The sequence below is a fragment of the Triturus cristatus genome, chromosome 7 (assembly GCF_964204655.1).
Source record: "Triturus cristatus chromosome 7, aTriCri1.1, whole genome shotgun sequence".
Lineage (NCBI taxonomy): Eukaryota > Metazoa > Chordata > Amphibia > Caudata > Salamandridae > Triturus > Triturus cristatus.
This window is the reverse complement of record NC_140590.1, coordinates 51,193,920-51,215,463: the sequence shown is the minus strand read 5'-3', so window position 1 is coordinate 51,215,463 and position 21,544 is coordinate 51,193,920. Positions and strand designations below refer to the sequence as shown.

General features: G+C 42.6%; 1 protein-coding gene across 1 annotated transcript in view; it reads right to left on the bottom strand.

The window, feature by feature from the left end:
* The window catches only part of GRIK5 (glutamate ionotropic receptor kainate type subunit 5), a 1,516,626-nt gene that overhangs the window by 118,371 nt on the left and 1,376,711 nt on the right, over positions 1–21,544 (bottom strand). The gene's annotated exons all lie outside the window — the stretch shown is intronic.

The following is a 21,544-nucleotide window of genomic DNA, read 5'->3' as shown; positions in this document are numbered from 1 at the left end:
GCGGTAGGGACGACCCGGCTAACTACCGCCCTATTAGCCTGATAGACTCAACCCAGAAGGTTGTAGGGAAGGTGATCCTGGAAAGGATGCTATCCTGGATAAATGACAACAACATCCTCTCGGATTATCAGGCGGGCTTCAGAATCGGGACTGGTACTATAGAGCAAGTCTTCAGACTGCTCCTCATTTACTGGAAGGTTGTTTTTCTTGGGAAAGGAAGTCTTTACCTTGCCTTTATAGATCTCAAAACAGCCTTCGACCTAGTCCCTCGCCCCACTCTCTGGAATGTCCTTGCCACTATGAAGATTCCACCTCATCTATTGACTCTTCTATTTAAATTACATGAGGGGAACTTCGCACAGGTACGCTGGGGTTCCCAAGGCCAAAAAACAGAGAGAATTCCAGTGAAGAGGGGCGTCCGCCAGGGATGTGTTCTTGCCCCTACTCTCTTTTCACTTTATGTAAATGGCGTGGTGGAGCATCTGGCACAAGTTCCTTCTGATTCACCATCCCTGGCGGGCGAACGTGTTCCAACTCTCCTCTTTGCTGATGATACCCTCTTACTATCAAAATCACCAATGGGTCTCCAATCTCTCCTGGACAGCTTTCAATCCTTCTGCACCAATAGAGGGCTTATAATTAATTCTGCTAAAACCAAATACCTAATTCTGAACCCACCAAAGAAGACAGGTCGGCCCCCTGTACTCAACTCAGCCAACCTGGAAAGGGTAAAAGAATTTGATTATTTGGGCATCCGCATTTCGGACACAATGCAGTGGTCAACACATATACACAAGATGTTTCTAAACCACAAGCGGATTACTGGTGCCCTTCTTAGAGAGCATCGATCCTCTTCCTCCAGACCAATAGCACCCGCCCTCGCGATATACAAAGCTAAAGGTGTAAGCTCGGCACTCTACGGAGCTGAATTATGGGGTATGAACAACATTGACCAGCTCGCCAAATCTGAGTCGACCTTCCTTAAGGAACTGATGGCACTTCCTCAGAGTACACCTGTTACCCCCCTGTTGATGGACTTAGGGTGTCAAGCTCTGAAGGATATGGCAAGAGTCCGTCCCCTCCTTCTTTGGGCTCGGCTCTGGCGCACCCCAGAGCAGGCGAAGTATGCTGAGGGTCTGGCTGAAATCCTTTCTAAGCCTTGTTGGCATAAGATCAAATGGTTAAAGGATGTCAAGTCCTTACTCTTTGATCTTGGCCTAAAAGATGCCTGGCTGAACAGAACATCCCCACCCAAATCTGAATTGAAATTAATTTACTGGAAATGGGTTACCGCGAAGAGGAACTCAAGTTCTCATGGTGCTAGATGCACCATTGAATTCTTAAGGCTCAAAGATGAAGTGCGCTATGAGCCTTACCTTGACATCATTCAGAAACCATTTGACCGCGCACTTTATTTTAAATTCAGGATTGGTACTCTTCCAGTCCGCGAACTAACCGCGCGCTGGAAGCCTCCTCTCCAAACACCACCTTTCTGTCCCTTCTGCGAGACCAGGCCTGAATCAATTGCACACATTTTATTCGCATGTCCGGAATACAAATACCCAAGGACATTTTGGCTTAAACCTTTGTGCAGAAACATGGGGATCAGAGACTTTAATCATGCTTTGCGTATCTTTAAATCTGATACCAGAACCCTGTACGTCTGTACACTCTCCAAGTTTCTAAGGTGGGCCTGGCTTCTAAGATCCAAAGGTCTCGCAGCCCAATTGTAATGCAGACTAATTTTTCTGATACATCTTTTTAATTCAATTGTCCTATTTATTATTTTACAAAAAAGGCAATGCTGCACACCCCAAAAGTAACCTGCACCCCTTAAGACAATCTTATTCCTGGGTGTAGTCCAAAAGTAGTAAATGTTCATGCAAAAAACACCATCGATATCCGATCTTGATGTCACAGGATATGTTATGTTTATTCTTTCATAATCATATAAGTATCCAATTTTCACAGCGCAGCCGACGCGCGTTTCGCCCAACGGGCTTTCTCAAGGCTGCATATATACAAGAAAAAGAAGAAAACAGAGTATCTAATTTTCTGTATCAACAGAGACATACACAATATTCTCAGCTGTGTTATGCCGTACATTCTAATGCAAAACAAATCCATAACTAATCACAATGTTCAAAGGGAGAGAGTTCCCCAAGGGATAGAAAGTAGTCCCATTCATTGTGTGATTAGTAGAAAGATAGATCCCGATAGGTTCCCCAAGTGGATAGAACGTCAGAGTCCAAAAAACAGCTGAATCACTGAATACTATTTCCATAAATTACCAGAATTCGTCATTCATCTTACACCGATAGGTATAGTGAGTGTTAATGGATGTGCCCGTGTTGAAAATCAATAAACGAAAAATCCATAGTCATAAAGTGCTCCAAGTCATGCAGTACAGGGTGATGATATCTCACCTTGTAAGTTTCACTATTTTGTTCGTATTAGGTGTAAAGGAAATTCCCAAAATTACACCTGAAAGAAAGCATTGTACTGTACTGTGACCACTGGCAATATTACTCAATTGGTATATGTCACTCGTCTGTTGCAACAATCTGTATTGCTTACCTAGTTCCCACCAAATGGTCACGTGATTGATTAGAAGTGCCCCAAGTAAGGCGCTATCAGTGTTTCTTCGTAACTGTAGTCAGTCAAATATAGCCAAGGACCAGGATCCGTCCCCTCTAGATTAAAAGTACAATGAAAACAAAAATTCACTCTGGTGTGCTGTCAGGATCATCATTCTGTGATGACCACTTAAATACTGTCTGCGTAAGCAATTGGAGGACCGTAAATGCTTACTGCGGTCTGGTAATGCTCATAACTTCATGTTAGTTACTCACGATCAATGGTTTGCCGCACCTATTGTGTGCCATGTGTCTGCATATCGAGCCGAGAGTTACGTAGCTATATTATTCCCCAAAGTGATTAAACTTATGAATTAAAGTCCATACGCGTACGAAAGTGTATTGGTGTTCATTACACCGCGCTTCGTATCACTTGAGTTATTTACGTGACACTGCCCATATCGCACTCACCTCATTCACGTTGTTAGTTCTCCCGCATATTCCTGGGCGTTTGTAAACCGAGTGTCTCCCGCCATTATGGTGTATATGTAAAGCCCGGAGTTGGCAACATAGAGAATGGACTAACACCTGAAGCAATCAGAGTCAAAGTATGCGACCCGGCGGCCATGTTAGAACGATAAAACAGTGTATATATTGTGTCTAAAATCCGTCCTCTTACTCATATCGTCCCAAAATCCTACAGTAAATTATAATTGTCAAGTCTTATACGTATACTAATTCTTCAAGGAGAAACCCAACATAATCACCACAGTGACGTTCAGAAAGGCGAGAAAGCATCGTATTTTGTAATAGGTAGTCAGAGTCAGAAATGGAAAGGACAGATAGCAGTAGGTCATATGAAATAGGAATCCCGGCGCCACAGCATGTCACAGAACAATGTTGTATTGAAAAGCATGCTGAAACATGATTATAGTTCGCTGCAATACTGCACATTCCATAATTAAAATCATGACAGGTATCAGTAGATAATACACCAAAACACGAACTTGTAATTATTATTCATAGTATATAGCACATTGATCTATAAAAATTCAAAAAGTTCCTTATCGATGTTGATCCCATGTTCAACTGCTCTGAGGGAAACAATCCATTTACATTCCTTTTGTCTGAGCATACTAATTCTGTTGCCACCTCTCTGGTGTGGCAGTATTACCTCAAGACCATGAAAGGTTATTCTGATCAATTCTGTGTGATTGTGTGTAGTATTGAAATGTAAGGCTAACGGATATTGCAAATTATTGTTTCTAATGGCTCTTAAATGTTCTTGTATCCGTTCCTTTAGTGGTCGGATAGTACTGCCTACATAAATTTTTCCACATATGCAAATGATACAATAAATGACGAATTTAGTGTTGCAATTAATAAAGTCGTTGATTGTATGCATTTTTTCAGAGTTGTATTTGAATGTGGTGGTCTTATTCAGCGCAAAGGGGCAAACATTGCAGGTACCACATTTGAAAAACCCCTTGGGTTTCGCTGGTAGCCATGTCCTCTGAGGCGTTTTTGGAATAAAGCTGGGGCATAGAGATTGTCTCAGAGTGTTGCCCCTGGCAAAGGTAATGTTGGGCCTGGGTCCCACCGCCTCCATGATTTTCTCATCATCTGTTAATAGATGCCAGTGTCTTCTAAGAATTTTGAAGATTTCTACACTTGCATTTGAGTACGGTGTAATGAACCTGATCATTTTTGTGCTGCATGGCCTTTTGTTTGTTTTCATGCGGCCCTTCAGCAAATCCGTTCTAGTCATCCTGTTTACAGCTTTACGTGCCTTTCGGATATCATATGCCTTATATCCTCTGGCCATAAAACGTTGTTCCACTGTATTTAGTTCGTTATCCAATATTTGTGTATCGCTGCAATTTCTTTTTGTACGGATCATCTCCCCCAAAGGAATTGCTCTAATCTGTGAGGGTGGGTGTGCACTGGTGGCATGCAGAACTGCATTGCATGCCGTATCTTTTCTGTATGGTCGTGATAGCAGTTTGTCCTTATCAACTACAATTGTGATGTCAAGAAAGTTGATTTGTGTAGTGCTTTCTGTTTTAGTAAACCTTAAGTTGAAGGCATTGGTATTGAGATACTGAAAAAATTCATCTAGCATTGTTTTTGTACCTGACCAAAACATCAGTATATCATCTATATACCGACCTAGGAATAGGATATTTTCCGTTAGTAGACTAGGACCCTTCTTCCAGATATGATGAAGTTCAAAATATCCCATATAGAGATTGGCAAATGAGGGCGAAAATTTTGCCCCCATCGCCACCCCTCTAATTTGACGGTACCAAGTGTCATTGTGCATGAAAATGTTGTTTTTCAACACCAATTCTATCAATTCGAGTATCATGACTGTGTGTTCTAGGAATTGTATGGACCTAGATTCTAGAAAATATTGTGCTGCCAGGAGACCCATGTCCATAGGTATACTTGTGTAGAGGGAACACACATCCAGGGTGACAAGATAGTGTCCCTCTACCCAGTCTACGTCCGAAATCTTACTTAGGACGTCTGTGGTGTCTTTTATGAACGATGGTAGGTTCACTACCAATGGTTGTAAGTATGCATCAATGTATTCAGAGATACGTTCAGTTGGTGATCCGATTCCCGAAATGATTGGCCTGCCCGGGGGGAAGGGTTCATTTTTATGTATTTTGGGTAAAACGTATATACACGGTATGGTTGGTGTATCATTGTATAGATATCTATATTCGATATCTGAGATCAAACATTTGTCTTTCCAAAATCGTAACGTATTATGAATGAGTTCTTTGGTGGTGTTAACCGGATTGTGGTCTAATAGCTGATATGTCATATCATCGCTTAATTGTCTGTTTATTTCATCCATATAGTCCGATTTGTTCATTAGTACAACATTTCCTCCCTTGTCAGCCTCACGGATGACAAGGGAGGAATCATTTTTGAGACTGAGCAATGCCTGTCTTTCCTCCCTCGTGATGTTTGTTGGATAATGTTTTCTCTTCAAAAGATATTGGTCTTCTAACTTATACAGATCATTGAAAATGTTATGCTGAAATTTATCAATCAGATTGTGCCCTGGCAATTGTGGTGTAAATCTGGATTTGTGTCTCAAACCACTGTCGGAACTAGCAAATGTATCAAAGTCTAGATCCATTGCTACATCTTGTAATGATGGAGTACAATCACTGTCATCAATTGAAAGTAGTAATTGGACATCTTTAATGTCCCTAATCGATGGCAATTCTTCTAGATGAGTAACATTCCCAATTGCGCTAGACAGCTGTTGTTTATCCTGAAAGTATTTTAACAATTTGATCTTTCTAACAAATTTAAAACAGCTGACATGTAAGGATGTAAAGTTTGGAACAGCACTGGGACAGAAACTCAAGCCTTTGCTCAATATTTTAATTTCATGTTCATTAAGTACATGATCCGAAAGATTTACAACATTGACAGTATGCGTATATGTAGTGTCTTCAGTGAAAGATCAAATTGTTACAATCTGCACAATCTGATTGATAAATTTCAGCATAACATTTTCAATGATCTGTATAAGTTAGAAGACCAATATCTTTTGAAGAGAAAACATTATCCAACAAACATCACGAGGGAGGAAAGACAGGCATTGCTCAGTCTCAAAAATGATTCCTCCCTTGTCATCCGTGAGGCTGACAAGGGAGGAAATGTTGTACTAATGAACAAATCGGACTATATGGATGAAATAAACAGACAATTAAGCGATGATATGACATATCAGCTATTAGACCACAATCCGGTTAACACCACCAAAGAACTCATTCATAATACGTTACGATTTTGGAAAGACAAATGTTTGATCTCAGATATCGAATATAGATATCTATACAATGATACACCAACCATACCGTGTATATACGTTTTACCCAAAATACATAAAAATGAACCCTTCCCCCCGGGCAGGCCAATCATTTCGGGAATCGGATCACCAACTGAACGTATCTCTGAATACATTGATGCATACTTACAACCATTGGTAGTGAACCTACCATCGTTCATAAAAGACACCACAGACGTCCTAAGTAAGATTTCGGACGTAGACTGGGTAGAGGGACACTATCTTGTCACCCTGGATGTGTGTTCCCTCTACACAAGTATACCTATGGACATGGGTCTCCTGGCAGCACAATATTTTCTAGAATCTAGGTCCATACAATTCCTAGAACACACAGTCATGATACTCGAATTGATAGAATTGGTGTTGAAAAACAACATTTTCATGCACAATGACACTTGGTACCGTCAAATTAGAGGGGTGGCGATGGGGGCAAAATTTTCGCCCTCATTTGCCAATCTCTATATGGGATATTTTGAACTTCATCATATCTGGAAGAAGGGTCCTAGTCTACTAACGGAAAATATCCTATTCCTAGGTCGGTATATAGATGATATACTGATGTTTTGGTCAGGTACAAAAACAATGCTAGATGAATTTTTTCAGTATCTCAATACCAATGCCTTCAACTTAAGGTTTACTAAAACAGAAAGCACTACACAAATCAACTTTCTTGACATCACAATTGTAGTTGATAAGGACAAACTGCTATCACGACCATACAGAAAAGATACGGCATGCAATGCAGTTCTGCATGCCACCAGTGCACACCCACCCTCACAGATTAGAGCAATTCCTTTGGGGGAGATGATCTGTACAAAAAGAAATTGCAGCGATACACAAATATTGGATAACGAACTAAATACAGTGGAACAACGTTTTATGGCCAGAGGATATAAGGCATATGATATCCGAAAGGCACGTAAAGCTGTAAACAGGATGACTAGAACGGATTTGCTGAAGGGCCGCATGAAAACAAACAAAAGGCCATGCAGCACAAAAATGATCAGGTTCATTACACCGTACTCAAATGCAAGTGTAGAAATCTTCAAAATTCTTAGAAGACACTGGCATCTATTAACAGATGATGAGAAAATCATGGAGGCGGTGGGACCCAGGCCCAACATTACCTTTGCCAGGGGCAACACTCTGAGACAATCTCTATGCCCCAGCTTTATTCCAAAAACGCCTCAGAGGACATGGCTACCAGCGAAACCCAAGGGGTTTTTCAAATGTGGTACCTGCAATGTTTGCCCCTTTGCGCTGAATAAGACCACCACATTCAAATACAACTCTGAAAAAATGCATACAATCAACGACTTTATTAATTGCAACACTAAATTCGTCATTTATTGTATCATTTGCATATGTGGAAAAATTTATGTAGGCAGTACTATCCGACCACTAAAGGAACGGATACAAGAACATTTAAGAGCCATTAGAAACAATAATTTGCAATATCCGTTAGCCTTACATTTCAATACTACACACAATCACACAGAATTGATCAGAATAACCTTTCATGGTCTTGAGGTAATACTGCCACACCAGAGAGGTGGCAACAGAATTAGTAGGCTCAGACAAAAGGAATGTAAATGGATTGTTTCCCTCAGAGCAGTTGAACATGGGATCAACATCGATAAGGAACTTTTTGAATTTTTATAGATCAATGTGCTATATACTATGAATAATAATTACAAGTTCGTGTTTTGGTGTATTATCTACTGATACCTGTCATGATTTTAATTATGGAATGTGCAGTATTGCAGCGAACTATAATCATGTTTCAGCATGCTTTTCAATACAACATTGTTCTGTGACATGCTGTGGCGCCGGGATTCCTATTTCATATGACCTACTGCTATCTGTCCTTTCCATTTCTGACTCTGACTACCTATTACAAAATACGATGCTTTCTCGCCTTTCTGAACGTCACTGTGGTGATTATGTTGGGTTTCTCCTTGAAGAATTAGTATACGTATAAGACTTGACAATTATAATTTACTGTAGGATTTTGGGACGATATGAGTAAGAGGACGGATTTTAGACACAACATATACACTGTTTTATCGTTCTAACATGGCCGCCGGGTCGCATACTTTGACTCTGATTGCTTCAGGTGTTAGTCCATTCTCTATGTTGCCAACTCCGGGCTTTACATATACACCATAATGGCGGGAGACACTCGGTTTACAAACGCCCAGGAATATGCGGGAGAACTAACAACGTGAATGAGGTGAGTGCGATATGGGCAGTGTCACGTAAATAACTCAAGTGATACGAAGCGCGGTGTAATGAACACCAATACACTTTCGTACGCGTATGGACTTTAATTCATAAGTTTAATCACTTTGGGGAATAATATAGCTACGTAACTCTCGGCTCGATATGCAGACACATGGCACACAATAGGTGCGGCAAACCATTGATCGTGAGTAACTAACATGAAGTTATGAGCATTACCAGACCGCAGTAAGCATTTACGGTCCTCCAATTGCTTACGCAGACAGTATTTAAGTGGTCATCACAGAATGATGATCCTGACAGCACACCAGAGTGAATTTTTGTTTTCATTGTACTTTTAATCTAGAGGGGACGGATCCTGGTCCTTGGCTATATTTGACTGACTACAGTTACGAAGAAACACTGATAGCGCCTTACTTGGGGCACTTCTAATCAATCACGTGACCATTTGGTGGGAACTAGGTAAGCAATACAGATTGTTGCAACAGACGAGTGACATATACCAATTGAGTAATATTGCCAGTGGTCACAGTACAGTACAATGCTTTCTTTCAGGTGTAATTTTGGGAATTTCCTTTACACCTAATACGAACAAAATAGTGAAACTTACAAGGTGAGATATCATCACCCTGTACTGCATGACTTGGAGCACTTTATGACTATGGATTTTTCGTTTATTGATTTTCAACACAGGCACATCCATTAACACTCACTATACCTATCGGTGTAAGATGAATGACGAATTCTGGTAATTTATGGAAATAGTATTCAGTGATTCAGCTGTTTTTTGGACTCTGACGTTCTATCCACTTGGGGAACCTATCGGGATCTATCTTTCTACTAATCACACAATGAATGGGACTACTTTCTATCCCTTGGGGAACTCTCTCCCTTTGAAGATTGTGATTAGTTATGGATTTGTTTTGCATTAGAATGTACGGCATAACACAGCTGAGAATATTGTGTATGTCTCTGTTGATACAGAAAATTAGATACTCTGTTTTCTTCTTTTTCTTGTATATATGCAGCCTTGAGAAAGCCCGTTGGGCGAAACGCGCGTCGGCTGCGCTGTGAAAATTGGATACTTATATGATTATGAAAGAATAAACATAACATATCCTGTGACATCAAGATCGGATATCGATGGTGTTTTTTGCATGAACATTTACTACTTTTGGACTACACCCAGGAATAAGATTGTCTTAAGGGGTGCAGGTTACTTTTGGGGTGTGCAGCATTGCCTTTTTTGTAAAATTTTGACATCTTGGGAATCTGGTATTCTTTGAGATGACTATTACTCTTGGTGGATGAGTATGTGGCGACATGCTAGCACCCAATACAACTGTTAACAACAATTGATTGCATTACGGCTTGAACCTTACGATGTGCAGGTCCATATAGCATATCCACTGTGTAGTTTACTTATATGTCCTATTTATTATGTTTATATGTGTTTTCTTAAATTCCATCTGCCCAGGAACTTTAGGTGTTGTTGCTATTTTTAAATCTCTGATTTTTAGATTGCTTACATTATTATTCTTGTATGTGCTTTTATGATATCCATGTATCGAAATAAAGCTTATTAATTCATTCATACTGGTTGCCCATAGGTATGTCCTTGTTATCTACAGTACATTCTTCTGCAATTAATAACCAAATCATATGAACACAACACAGTGAACCAGTTCCATAGAAAAATCAGAATAAGCGAACCTATAACAACTTCAGGATATCCGTCAGGTTTGTGACTGAGTAACCGTGTCCGCCAAGATCATAATTAGGCCCAAAGTCTAGATTGGCTGACTTTGGTCAACCATTGTCATGCGATTTGTCTCCAAGAGACATGGGCCATTGATGGTCCCCATATTTCTGGACATACTATACTCCAAACTCCAGGGGTATCTTCTATCGAGGGCAGGGCAAAGGGACCCTGTCACCTTTGTTTCTACTTTGACTCCAGCGGGTGTCTTTAGTAAAAAATTGGACTCCCCTTTTTTCAGGTTATTGAAACGTCGAGGAGTTTACGCCGTTACATATATCATTTTTATAATATTTTTTCTGGAAACAAGGGTTCTGTGCTAGAAACCTTAGAAAAAGATCTAGAAAATAGCTGGCCCACCAATGTAGAGGTCAATTATGTGATATGGGGTGATTTTAAGTATGTATGACGTTACAACGCACACTTTTACAACGCATGCACTTACAACGCATTTTTTACAACGCATAATCCATTACAACGCACTACACTTACAACGCATGACACTACAACGCATTTTAAAAAACTACCATTACAACGCATACCATTACAACGCATAATATTTAATTGCATTTAAGGTAAGTATTAGATAGTATAGGGGTAAAAATTACTTTTCTAACTCCAGGGGGTGCAACAGTAGGGTAAGTGTTGGATAGTATAGGCGTAAAAATTACTATTCTAACTCCAGGGGGTGCAACAGTAGGGTAAGTGTTGGATAGTATAGGGGTAAAAATTACTATTCTAACTCCAGGGGGTGCAACAGTAGGGTAAGTGTTGGATAGTATAGGGGTAAAAATTACTATTCTAACTCCAGGGGGTGCAACAGTAGGGTAAGTGTTGGATAGTATAGGGGTAAAAATTACTATTCTAACTCCAGGGGGTGCAACAGTAGGGTAAGTGTTGGATAGTATAGGGGTAAAAATTACTATTCTAACTCCAGAGGGTGCAACAGTAGGGTAAGTGTTGGATAGTATAGGGGTAAAAATTGCTATTCTAACTCCAGGGGGTGCAACAGTAGGGTAAGTGTTGGATAGTATAGGGGTAAAAATTACTATTCTAACTCCAGGGGGTGCAACAGTAGGATAAGTGTTGGATAGTATAGGGGTAAAAATTACTATTCTAACTCCAGGGGGTGCAACAGTAGGGTAAGTGTTGGATAGTATAGGGGTAAAAATTACTATTCTAACTCCAGGGGGTGCAACAGTAGGGTAAGTGTTGGATAGTATAGGGGTAAAAATTACTATTCTAACTCCAGGGGGTGCAACAGTAGGGTAAGTGTTGGATAGTATAGGGGTAAAAATTACTATTCTAACTCCAGGGGGTGCAACAGTAGGGTAAGTGTTGGATAGTATAGAGGTAAAAATTACTATTCTAACTCCAGGGGGTGCAACAGTAGGGTAAGTGTTGGATAGTATAGGGGTAAAAATTACTATTCTAACTCCAGGGGGTGCAACAGTAGGGTAAGTGTTGGATAGTATAGGGGTAAAAATTACTATTCTAACTCCAGGGGGTGCAACAGTAGGGTAAGTGTTGGATAGTGTAGTGTAATATTATGCGTTGTAATGGTAGGCGTTGTAATGGTATGCGTTGTAAAGGTATTTTTTTTAAATGCGTTGTAGTGTCATGCGTTGTAAGTGTAGTGCGTTGTAATGGATTATGCGTTGTAAAAAATGCGTTGTAAGTGTAGTGCGTTGTAACAGTTGCGTTGTAAAGGTTGTTCCCCTGATTTTAATATTCATCCTTGTTCTTCCCCTGCAAGAGAAGTTTGTGGATATATGGATGACACTGACCAAGGTACAACTTATTTTGGCCACAAGGAGTATGGAGAAAGATTTAACAACTTACTTTTTAAATACAACCTGGTCTTTGCCAATAAGGTCAGTGTTCCGCAAGCCCCTTTCAAGTACACCTTTCTGGGCAGAGAGTACAGATCGAGAATTGACTTTATTTTTTATTCACAAAGACCAAAAGTTCATTGATTTTGCACTTTAAAACACATTCTTCTTTGTTACCTGACCATAGAGCTCAGAGCATAGCTATTATCTGGCCAGAACTGCTTCGAAGGTTAGATGCGTTACTCGTGTAGATGACACCGAAGTTGCCTCTTTTAATGGCATTAGTTTGAAGTGGAGCAGAGTTAGTCCGGATATTGTCTTTTCAAATCTTGTTCGAGATACCTAGGGCCTCATTTATGAAAAGTGACGCATCACTGCGTGAAAACAGTGATGCGTCACTTTTCACTGCGCCCTCCCTGCGACTCCAATGATGCATCATATTTACAGTATGACGCATCATGTCGCAAGGAGTCACAGATACGTCGGTATTTCTGACGTATCTGTAGGCGCAAAAGTGACGCATTGCTGGAGTGTGTCACAAAAGTGACGCAACTCCAGCAATGTGTCCTTTCACATGGGGCAAGCCCCATGTGAAATGTGCCTGCGTCAGTCTTACGCCTGCTGTGAGGCAGGCGCAAGATATTGACGCATTTGCACCCTAGAAGTGGCGCAGTGAAATCTCGTAGATTTCACTGCGTCACTTCTACGATGCTTACTTACGTGGGAACGCCCACCCTGCATACATTATACCTGACGCAGGTATAATGTAGCGCAGGGGTTTACAAAGTGACGCATCTAGGTAGATGCGTCACTTTGTAAATATGGCGCATCATGGCGCATGTTTTACGCCACTGGTGCGTCACAAAAAGTGACGCACCGGTGGCGCAAAAGTGATGCAGGGGCTCATAAATGAGCCCCCTAGTCTCTAGTGCATATTTGCCTCGATGACTGTGCTTGGTGGTGGAATTCAAGTATGCTTTCAAGTGAATTGCTAGCCTTGTGACAAAGAGGCTGTCATGTCCAATTCCTCATTCCAGTGGGAGATACAAAGGTTGGTTTGATACAAAGTGACCAGAGCCCTTAGTACATTGAAGGCGGCTCTGAATAGACCCTTTAGAGTTAGCAATTCAGTTGCAGCCTGTACACGGGCGTATAGGTTGGCGCTGACCAGTATGAGGGATGAACTGAAAACGGAGGCCTGGGCTGCGCTAATGACTGCTAGCAAACTGATGGACAACAGGACCGTCCGGCAGAAAACTAGGAGTCCCTATCTCAGAGAAGAGTCTGCTCCATCGATTGAGGATGTCTTTCCATCAGAAACTTGGGAGGATCATTTTTCTAAGATCCATGCAACTCAAGATCTTGTGTCTGGGGAGGGGGATGACCCTAAGTTACACAGGGCGGTTGAGAACTATCAAGAAACAGATTTCCTGAGATGAGGTAACTGCCGCCATTATTAGTAGTTGTGGTGGGAAGGCCCCAGGTCCTGATGGGGTACCCGTTGACTTCTTTAAAACTAACCTGGATTTTTGGGGCCCACTTTTGAAAAATGTTCTGAGGCCATTTGCAAATCAGGGGCACTAACAACATGGCCAATCTCTTTGATTGTGCCAATTTATGTGAAAGGGGACAGAGCTGACTCAAAATGTTATTGGCCAATCTCGCTCTTCGGTTCACTCCTGAAGGTAGCTGGAGGAATAATACTTTCTAGATTGGAGACCTGGGCTGAGGATAAACAAATCATGGCAGATACCCAGTATGGATTCATAAAAGGGGTAGGAACACTCCATCAATGTCTCAATTTGAGTCTCCTTATTGGTAAATACACTAGCAAGGGATGGTAAATACACTAGCAAGGGATGGTAAATACACTAGCAAGGGAGGGTAAATACACTAGCAAGGGATGGTAAATACACTAGCAAGGGATGGTTCTATTCATATGGCATTCATGGACGTCTCCAGGGCATTTGATTGCGTGAACCCCAACAAATCATGGAATATGAAGAACTAGGATGGGCATTGAGCATCCCTTACTTGAACTTTTTAGAGTAATGAATTCAGGCGCTAATGCCAAAGTTAGGTTTGGGATTCATGGGGAGTGCACACAGGAGTTTACCTTTGGCTGTGTAGTACGTCAGGGCTGTGCCCCAGTGCCCTTTCTCTTTATATTTTTCATTAATAATCTTTAGCAGGGTTCTTGAGGAAGTAAGCATACACTCTCCACAAAATGGCCAAAGACTAATACCCGCCCTTCTGTATGTGGACAATGCAGCACTCACGGCTCGAGCTCCCAAGGCCCTCCAATCTTTGATTGAGTCATTTCTTAAATATGTGTCTTCCTTAGACTGGACAGTGAATCTGCCAAAAGCCTTTATCATGAAATGTGGTCCAAAGGCGGTTTAAAGCAGGGGCTACTAGGCTTGCAATGACATCCACCTTCTCCTACTTGGGGCTCTTATTTGATACTTGGGGCAAACTGGGGGCAGTTGGTCACAATTAGAACAATACAGATAAATAAATCAATTGCTATATGAAATATAATTTCAGCAAAATTAGGGAGAAAGCCACTTGAAGAGCTGTGTATTGTATAGTGAACGAAATGTACCTCCCTGGCCAAATTTGGGGCAAGCGTTTGGGGATATGCCAATTTGGAAAAACTACAGCATGCTAAAAATCTCTGCCTAAGAAAGTACCTTTTAATTCCACAAGGTGCTTCTACCTATATTTGTTACAGGGAATTGGGTCTCTTCTTTCTTAAGATCCAACCTGAAACGTGTTTAAAAGGGAAAATTATTACAGATGTTTTATCTTTGGATCAGGCAGATAACATTCCATGGCTCACACATGTTAAGACCTTTTGTGGCAAGTCAAGTAGACCAGGTGTTTTTTATTGACCCCTGTTGGACCTGGACCTTTTTGCTGGGTTATTCACAAACTTTTTGCCTTCTTCCTCCTATTTTCTTTGGCCTGTTTTTGTTGGTTTTAGGATTCTGTGCACTTTACCACTGCTCACCAGCACTAAAGTGCATATGCCCTCTGTCTAAATTGTTTTGGCGATTGGTTTATCCATGATTGCCCTATTTGATTTACTTGTAGGTCCCTAGTAAAGTGCACCAGGTGTGCCCAGGGCCTGCAAATCAAAAGCTACTGTTGGGCCTGCAGCACTGATTGTGTCACCCACATGAGTAGCGTTGCAAACATGTTTCAGACCTGCCACTGCACTGTCTGTATGTCCAGTTATAAACTGCCATGTCCACCTGGCAAGTGCACCCACTTGCCAGGCCCAAACCTTCCCTTTTACTACATGTAAGCCACCCCTAAGGGAGGCCAAAGTTAGCCCCATGGGCAGGGTGCAGTGTATTTGAAAGGTAGGACATTTACTAGTGTGTTTTACATGTCGTGATAGTGAAATACTGCTAATTTCATTTTTCACTTTTGCAAAGACTATCTCTCTCATAGGTTATCATTGGAGCTGCCTTTTAATATCTTACAAGTGTAACTTTCAATTGGGAACAGATAGAGAATTTGAGTTTGGGGTCCCTGAACTCAACATTTAAAAATACTTCTTTTAGTGAAGTTGTTTTTTAAAGTGCGTGTTTGAAAATGCCAGTTTTAGAAAGTGGCAACAAGGGATTTTACTTCATAAACAATAATAATTTTGTTAATGTATCGGATTCTGTACTGTAGCATTATAAATTAATTTTCAACATCATGTTTTAGTTTAACACAGAGAAAAAATCTCTTATTTCTATATTTATAGTCTGTTGCATATGATTTTTAAGCACACAGATATTTCTTCAAGAACATTGATGACTGAAGTTTTACCTTCATATATAACATATACTACTATGCAACAATGTAACACAGCCATTTCTTTAAAGTGTCAAGGAAACTGGCTTTTCCTTGTGACCAGGTTTCCTCCAATCACAATTTTGACAGCAATTATATAGAAAATGGGTTGATGCATCAATGTTTTGGTCTTTCTTGTAATTAATCTATACGACCATCTTCAGGACAAAGCAATCTTTTGAAGATTAACAACCCTTTCATAGGTAGATCCGCGTGATCAAAATCATGAATCTCCTCAAGAATAGATGAGTAGATCTGTAAATACCATTGTAACTGCCGTTGGTGTTGGCATGTGGTCCTTTTCTTGATGCGGAATAATGACCACATTTTTGGTTTGAGCTTGTTCAACTGCCAAATTAATCGACAGCTGTCTACAGCGTCTTCTACCAGCGTTGAAGATCGCCAACGCTGGTAGAAGATGCCATGCACGGCTGTCAATTATTTTGGGGGTTGAACAAGATCAAAACAAAATGTAGTCATTATTTCATATTAGGTGAAGGACCACACGCGGATACACAGATAGAAAGTATTTACTGATCTAATCATGTATTCTTGATGAGCTCCACCTGTGAAAGGGTCGTTAATCTTCGAAAGATTGTTTTGTCCTGAAGATGGTCTTATGGATTCCACACCTGTTTTTCATCTCTGATTTTGACGCATCAAAGGTAAACGTTAACACCTATATTGGACACATTGTAAGTACCTGCAAATATATTACATGTTCTGCTTAGCCCAATCAATAACATTAGAGTAGTTCCTGACAGGAAATAGGTTTGTTTACACAGTGGTTAGAACCTTCACCGTGATAGAAGAAAAAGAAACCTCCATGCCCAATATGTTTCAACATGCGGAGGATAATGATGCCTTACCAACAACCAAAATATATTTTCAAGGACTTACAGCGGTATATTATGGCTTTCCTGATGAAGGCCTTGCTGTTCGCTGAAACGTGCGTATTCTATATTTCTGGATAAAAGAACCAAGAATACAGGCCGCGGCTCCTCTACTCTAAATGAATGAATTGTCTTAATTTATGACTTGTTTAGAAATTATTTTGTGAACTAACTTTGCAGGATGTTATGTTCAGTTTATTTTCTGATCACTTCGCGAATAGTATTTAATGTCTATCCATCTCGTGGTATGAATAATGTTGTTTGCATGACTGCTTGTTTGAAGGTATTTTTGTTGCATTGAATTATGTTTTTATTGCATTATAGAGATTGCACTCTCATTAAATCCTAGAAACATGGAATTTAGAGTTTGATAATGAATGTATATTATCATTTGTTACATGAATAAATTAGTTCAGTTTTTCATATATTCATGTCGTGGAGAGGTGTGGTGCAGCGGCCAGGGCAGCTTGGTTCGATCCCCGGCGCTGGCGGCAGATCAGCTCAGCACCATGTGACTCTGGGCAAGAGCCCTCTTAATTTCCACGACAGCCCCCAGCGCCTTGAGACCCGTAAGGGTGAGTAGCTCGTGCTTTACAAATACTGGATTCATGTTCGCTTGGCCCTGATGTGTCCAATGTGAGTTTTAATGTTTATAGTTGCCGGGGTTTTTCTAGTACAATAACACAACCCAGTGATTGAACCATTTACACTAGACAGGCCAAAGCAATTACATGGGTTGTCAGGAATTTTCAAGAGGTTAAAGGCCAGGCTCCAACCCTATTACTGATGGCGGCCACCGAAGTGAAAGTCATATCACTCACTCTTACGTTTGGGACTCTCCAGCCAAAGAACAGACTTGCCACAGTGAGGCTCAGCCCACTAGAGTCCCCAACTTCTGAGCTAACCATAGGGGTTCTCCCAGGACAAGTTCCATGAAACCCTCTCAGTCAAGAGTAAGCTTCCAAATCTGGGCACAAGACACCAAAGAAGAAACCCCAATTGAAGCTCGTCCTCCTGCTAAGATTTAAACCAAGGAAAAAGAAGAACATCAGAAGACAATGAACACTGCGCATAGAAAGGTTGGATTTGAAGGAATGTAAAGAAGACACCACAGTCTTCCAGCACACGGTCCGATACGAATGATCGACGGTAGACTTCGGTTACGTATCTCAGCTTGACATTTGCGATTGACAATGCTTGATGTCATTCGCTGTGTCTGTTTCTCGTCATTTATTTTGAAGAAGCAGCTGGACAATGGCCTTTCCTTCCACTATTACCCGGCCCTCCTGCTAGCCACTCCTTCTCATTTTAACTGGTCTGTCTCTGTAACTGAAATTGGGGGATGACGGTAGGGAGAGCATGTGGCTTAATGGCCAGAGCTGATTATTTTGGATTTGAGTACCATGTCCGCGTTTTGGGTCGGTTGGATTCTGGGCAAATCACTTAATCTCCCCGTGCCTACCAAAAATGAATGTGTCCTGGTGTAATGTAACTGGTGCTCCCGTAAACTGCTCCAATACCTTCGGGTCGAGTTAATACCATGTAAAGCTGCAAAAAACAGAAGTATATCGCTGTAAGGAAATCACCTGCAAGGATTGAGCAGTCTTTGTTAGGGCGAACGACTGATCAGACAAGCGTAATTCCCTCTGTATCCCGATTATTGCTGTCAGAGCTGTCTTGCTCATCCTTGAGATGTCCCAGGGGCAACTCCTCCGCCACGGTGTAGGAGCGTCGCCCCGCTGCTGCAAAGCAGTGAAAGAAAGAACAAATACAGCGATAATACCTCAAGGTTATTATCATTTTATGTTTCTGTGCTGCTTTGCGGGTGGGCAGGGATGCTCTGCTCTCAGAGCAGGGGAGGAGTGGGTGCCCACTCTAAGTGCCCTCTGGGTCCATCCAAAACAGTCATGCGCACTTCTCATGTTCTCCAGCAGGCTGCATTACAGCCTGCATGGAAACACGCCCAGGCCCCCATTCCCTGGCTGAGCGCCGACCCACGGAGCTCAGACCAATCACAACGCTGCATAACAGCATTGTGTTTGGCTTAGGGGAGGGAGCCTGGCTGCTTCCGGTTCCAATCCCAGAGAGGAGAGACTGAAACGACGTGTGGGAGAGTGGCAAGAAGGTACTTTTTCTTACTTTTTTGTTTTACATCACCCCAACCCTCCCAACTCCGCCACTCCTTATCCGCTCGGCCCGCTACTGAGATGCCCATGTAATATTGCTCTGAGTAGACTTGGTTGGAGCACCGTCTGTTGCATGTGTCACATGTGCTCAGGGCCGGACTGGGAACCAAAACCGGCCCTGGCAAAGTGCTCGGCCGGCCCCCAGGGGCTTGGGGGCGCCGCCGAGCTCTTTGCGAGGGCCGGTTTTCGGCCGATTTTGTTACAGGGCCGATTTTGCAGCTATGCTGCAAAAACGGCCTGTAACAAAAACGGCCCCCAGGGGCCCAAAACCTGCCCCTACCTGTGCGGCGCATCGGGGGATTGCCCGGTGCCCGGGCCCCCTACGGCCAGTCCGGCCCTGCATGTGTTAGGCTAGCAGCATTTACCGCATCCCTAGGCACCATGGATTGTATACAGAACAGACTGTTGTCTGTTGAAAGACATGATACATAATGCACACTTTACATGTAGCCCACCTCTGGACCCCACCCTCTCTGCTAGAATTCAGGAAAGGACTCAAGACCTGGCTATTCCACTGACCCCTGCCCTGCCAGTGGTCTCGGCGCCTGGATTTCCTCACGGGTGATTAGCCGCACTCTACAAATCCGGTTTAATTGATTGATTGAGTTTGCCCCTCTGAAACCTTTGCTCAGCACTCCACTCCTGGTGCATGGGCAGAGAGCTGGCAGGGGCAGAGTCCTCTCTGCATCTGAGCAAAGCACCTAGAAGCCCGGGCCCTGGAGAAAGAACCTGACACATGCCCTCTTATAAGTTACCACCTCGATCTGCACAGACCCACTTTCTTTCTCTCACCCCTCTCCTGCCCTGTCCATCTCTTTCTCTCTCTTATTTGTCACCATTTGCACTCTCTCTTTTTCGGTCCTTCCTCTCCCTCTATCTGTTGCCGTACACTCAATCCCCTCTTTTCATCTGTCTTTCTTCTTTTCTCCCTCTCTTCTCCTTCGCATGCCCCTCTTTCTCTCTCCCTCAGTAATCTCTTCTAGCTCCCATCTGTCGTCTCTCTCTTTCCTGAAGCATGTCTCTCTTTTTCTCAATACAGTACATGTATTTCTTTCTCTCTCTTGTTTGCTCTCTCTGCTCTCTCTCACTGCCTCATTTTTTGGAGGTCTCTCTTTTCCCCCTCTCTCTGTTTCTGTACCCTGATCTATTTCGGTGTCTCTAACTCCGACTCTGTCTCGGTCTGTCTCTATATGTGTTTGTATCTCTGCTGCTCTCTTCTCTCTCCCCTTCTCTCGCTGTCTCTCTTTCTCATCACCCCCTCTCTCTGCCCGTCTCTGTCACTTTCTCTGATATTGCAGCAGTGTTTCATGACACATTTGCGCTGCTGCTCTCTGCCTACTGTTTGTGTTTTCTCAGGCTGGAAGACATAGTCCTTGTGACGTCACCGATCATGGGAGCACTCCTCTCAGCACCCAGGGGGCAGATTTATGAGCCCCTTGCGCCACTTTTGCGTCACTTTTAACATGGGAAAAGTGACGCAAAAGTGGCGCAAGGGGCTCATAAATCTGCCCCCTGGTTCTTGTTCCCTCACATTTCATGCAGTGATGTGTCTTGTTTCTCACAGGCCTCGGTTCTTGTTCTTGACAGGTCGGGGGCTGTCTCTGGTGCTCCCGGGCTGTGAATGCTTCCACCGCCCTCGCCTCATCACTCACCTGTCTGTGGCTTTCCCTGGGATGACAGGCTCCGCCAGGGGTCGTTCCTGCCTTTAATCCTGCTGCTTTTCTTCCTGCTTTTTGTCTGTTTCCGGGTGGATTTAGTCTTCCTTCTACTTGTTTTATCAGCAGACTCCTTCGCGGGTTTCGGAGTTTCTCTTGTTTTTGGGGGAGGGCCTGTCTCTAGGTTTTCTGCCTCACTCTGCTATATTGCTCGGTCGGTGTGATGGAGTTTACAGGGCTCTGTGCAGGACAGGCGTGCTGGTTCAGCTTTGTAGAAGAATTCCTTCTTGTGTGTGCAGTGGTGAGCGCCCGGTGCTGCTGAACAGGTGGTTGAGGACCCTTCCGTGGTCCAGTCTGGTTCATGCCCTGCTAGGTGTACGTAGGCCGCTAGGTGTCGCTGCTGTCAAGGAGAACTGTATTGAACTCTCCATTGACCAGCCTCTCGCTTCCGGTCTGTCTGTGCCTCTCTCTCTTTTTACTCATTCTGACACTGAGGACTATTTCTATGTAAACAACCTTACCCCATATGCAGCGGGGTCGTACTGACGCCCAGGGCTTTAAGTAGGATGAAAAAACTGGAGGGGGTGGTGTATGTCAAAGGGGCGTGGCCAATGTAATTAAGGGTGTGGCTTAAAGACAGGTAAACTAAAAATCCGTCGTTAGCATAGTGTGCTGCCCG